Here is a 4,166-nt window from a genome sequence, read left to right as displayed (position 1 = left end):
TGCCTGTGTTACTGGGTATCAGTGTATGTCTGTGTTACTTGGTGTCAGTGTCTTTGTCTGTGTTACTGGGTGTCAGTGTGTGTCTGTGTTACTTGGTGTAAGTGTGTGTCTTTGTTACTTGGTGTCCTTGTGTGTCTGTGTTACTGGGTATCAGTGTCTGTCTTTTTTACTTGGTGTAAGTGTGTGTCTTTGTTGCTGGGTATCAGTGCATGTCTTTGTTACTTGGTGTCATTGTATGTCTGTGTTACTTGGTGTAAGTGTGTGTCTGTGTTACTGGGTATCAGTGTATGTCTTTGTTAATTTGTGTCAGTGTATGTCAAAATACTTGGTGTAAGTGTATGTCTTTGTTACTTGGTGTAATTGTCTGTCTTTGTTACTTGGTGTCAGTGTATGTCTGTGTTACTTGGTGTAAGTGTGTGTCTTTGTTACTGGGCATCAGTGTATGTCTTTGTGACTTGGTGTCAGTGTATGTCTTTTTTACTGGGTGTAAGTGTGTGTCTGTGTTACTGGGTTTCAGTGTATGTATTTGTGACTTGGTGTAAGTGTGTGGCTGTGTTACTGGATATCAGTGTCTGTCTTTGTTACTTGGTGTCTCGGTATGTCTTTTTTACTGGGTGTCAGTGTCTGTCTTTGTTACTTTGTGTCTGTGTTTCTCTGTGTCAGTGTGTGCCCTTGTTACTTGGTGTCCGTGTGTGTAAGTGTATGTCTTTGTTACTTGGTGTCAGTGTATGTATTTGTTACTTGGTGCAAGTGTGTGTCTGTGTTACTTGGTGTCCGTGTGTGTCTGTGACACTTGGTGTCAGTACTTAGTTTAGTTTAGAGATACAGCACTTAAACAGGCCCTTCGGCCCACCGAGTCTGTGCCGACCATCAACCAGCCATTTATTCTAATCCTACACTAATCCCGTATTCTTATCACATCCCCACCTATCCCTATATATTTCCCTACCACCTACCTATACTAGGGGCAATTTATGATGGCCAATTAAGCTATCAACCTGCAAGTTTTTGGCATGTGGGAGGAAACCGGAGCACCGGGAGGAAACCCACGCAGACACAAGAAGAACTTGCAAACTCCGCACAGGCAGTACCCAGAATCGAACCCGGGTCCCTGGAGCTGTGAGGCTGCGGTGCTAACCACTGCGCCAATGTGTCAATGGGTATCAGTGTATGTCTTTGTTACTTGGGGTAAGTGTGTGTCTGTGTTACTGGGTATCAGTGTATGTATTTGTGACTTGGTGTAAGTGTGTGTCTGTGTTACTTGGTGTAAGTGTGTGTATTTGTTAATTGGTGTCCTTGTTTGTCTGTGTTACTGGGTATCAGCGTATGTCATTGTTACTGGGTGTCATTGTATGTCTGTGTTACTTGGTGTAAGTGTGTGTCTTTGTTACTTGGTGTAAGTGTATGACTTTGTTACTTGGTGTCAGTGTATGTCTGTGTTACTTGGTGTAAGTGTGTGTCTTTGTTACTTGGTGTACGTGTATGTCTTTGTTACTTGGTGTCAGAGTAGGTCTTTGTTACTTGGTGTCAGTGTGTGTCTTTGTTACTGGGCATCAGTGTATGTCTTTGTGACTTGGTTTCAGTGTATGTCTTTTTTACTGGGTGTAAGTGTGTGTCTGCGTTACTGGGTATCAGTATATGTCTTTGTTACTTGGTGTCAGTGTATGTCAAAATACTTGGTGTAAGTGTGTTTGTTTGTGTTACTGGGTGTCAGTGTGTGTCTGTGTTACTTGGTGTAAGTGTGTGTCTTTGTTACTTGGTGTCCTTGTGTGTCTGTGTTACTGGGTGTCAGTGTATGTCATTGTCACTGGGTGTCAGTGTATGTCTTTGTTACTTGGTGTAAGTGTGTGTCTGTGTTACTGCGTATCAGTGTCTGTCTTTGTTACTTGGTGTCAGTGTATGTCAAAATACTTGGTGTAATTGTCTGTCTTTGTTACTTGGTGTCAGTGTATGTCTGTGTTACTTGGTGTAAGTGTGTGTCTTTGTAACTTGGTGTCAGTGTATGTCTTTTTACTTGGTGTCAGTGTGTGTCTGTGTTACTGGGCATCAGTGTATGTCTTTGTATCAGTGTATGTCTTTGTGACTTGGTGTCTCGGTATGTCTTTTTTACTGGGTGTCAGTGTGTGTCTTTGTTACATTGTATCAGTGTTTCTCTGTGTTACTGGGTATCAGTGTATGTATTTTTGACTTGGTGTAAGTGTGTGTCTGTGTTACTGGATATCGGTGTGTGTCTTTGTTACTGGGTGTCAGTGTGTGTCTTTGTGACCTGGTGTCAGTGTGTGTCTGTGTTACTGGGTGTCAGAGTCTGTCTTTGTTACTTGGTGTAAGTGCATGTCTTTGTTACTTGGTGTCAGTGTATGTCTTTGATACTTGGTGTCAGTGTATGTCTGTGTTACTTGGTGTAAGTGTGTGTCTTTGTTACTTGGTGTCAGTGTCTGTCTTTGTTACTGGGTATCAGTGCATGTCTTTGTTACATGGTGCCAGAGTATGTCTTTGTTACTTGGTGCAAGTGTATGTCTTTGTTACTTTGTGTCAGTGTATGTCTTTGTTACTTGGTGTAATTGTATGTCTTTGTGACATGGTGTCAGTGTATGTATTTTTTACTGGGTGTAAGTGTGTGCCTGCGTTACTGGGTATCAGTGTATGTCTTTGTTACTTGGCGTCAGTGCATGTCAAAATACTTGGTGTAAGTGTATGTCTTTGTTACTTGGTGTAATTGTCTGTCTTTGTTACTTGGTGTCAGTGTATGTCTGTGTTACTTGGTGTAAGTGTGTGTCTGTGTTACTGGATAACAGTGTCTGTCCTTGTTACTGGGTGTCAGTGTATGTCTTTGTGACCTCGTGTAAGTGTGTGTCTGTGTTACTGGGTATCAGTGTCTGTCTTTGTAACTTGGTGTCAGTGTATGTCTGTGTTACTTGGTGTAAGTTTGTGTCTTTGTTACTTGGTATCAGTGTCTGTCTTTGTTACTTGGTGTCAGTGTATGTCTCTGTTACTTGGTGTAAGTGTATGTCTTTGTTACTTGGTGTCAGTGTATGTCTTTGTTACTGGGTATCAGTGTATGTCTTTGTTACATGGTGTCAGTGTATGTCTTTGTAACTTGGTGTAAGTGTATGTCTTTGTTACTATGTGTCCGTGTATGTCTATGTTACTTGGTGTAAATGTATGTCTTTGTGACTTGGTGTCAGTGTATGTCTTTTTTACTGGGTGTAAGTGTGTGTCTGCGTTACTGGGTATCAGTGTATGTCTTTGTTACTTGGTGTCAGTGTATGTCAAAATACTTGGTCTAAGTGTATGTCTTTGTTACTTGGTGTCCTTGTGTGTCTGTGTTACTGGGTGTCAGTGTATGTCATTGTCACTGGGTGTCAGTGTATGTCTTTGTTACTTGGTGTAAGTGTGTGTCTGTGTTACTGCGTATCAGTGTCTGTCTTTGTTACTTGGTGTCAGTGTATGTCAAAATACTTGGTGTAATTGTCTGTCTTTGTTACTTGGTGTCAGTGTATGTCTGTGTTACTTGGTGTAAGTGTGTGTCTTTGTAACTTGGTGTCAGTGTATGTCTTTTTACTTGGTGTCAGTGTGTGTCTGTGTTACTGGGCATCAGTGTATGTCTTTGTATCAGTGTATGTCTTTGTGACTTGGTGTCTCGGTATGTCTTTTTTACTGGGTGTCAGTGTGTGTCTTTGTTACATTGTATCAGTGTTTCTCTGTGTTACTGGGTATCAGTGTATGTATTTTTGACTTGGTGTAAGTGTGTGTCTGTGTTACTGGATATCGGTGTGTGTCTTTGTTACTGGGTGTCAGTGTGTGTATTTGTGACCTGGTGTCAGTGTGTGTCTGTGTTACTGGGTGTCAGAGTCTGTCTTTGTTACTTGGTGTAAGTGCATGTCTTTGTTACTTGGTGTCAGTGTATGTCTTTGATACTTGGTGTCAGTGTATGTCTGTGTTACTTGGTGTAAGTGTGTGTCTTTGTTACTTGGTGTCAGTGTCTGTCTTTGTTACTGGGTATCAGTGCATGTCTTTGTTACATGGTGCCAGAGTATGTCTTTGTTACTTGGTGTAAGTGTATGTCTTTGTTACTTTGTGTCAGTGTATGTCTTTGTTACTTGGTGTAAGTGTATGTCTTTGTGACATGGTGTCAGTGTATGTATTTTTTACTGGGTGTAAGTGTG

This window comes from Heterodontus francisci, unplaced genomic scaffold (genome assembly GCF_036365525.1).
Source record: "Heterodontus francisci isolate sHetFra1 unplaced genomic scaffold, sHetFra1.hap1 HAP1_SCAFFOLD_83, whole genome shotgun sequence".
Classification (NCBI taxonomy): domain Eukaryota; kingdom Metazoa; phylum Chordata; class Chondrichthyes; order Heterodontiformes; family Heterodontidae; genus Heterodontus; species Heterodontus francisci.
Note: the sequence above shows the minus strand (reverse complement) of the source record.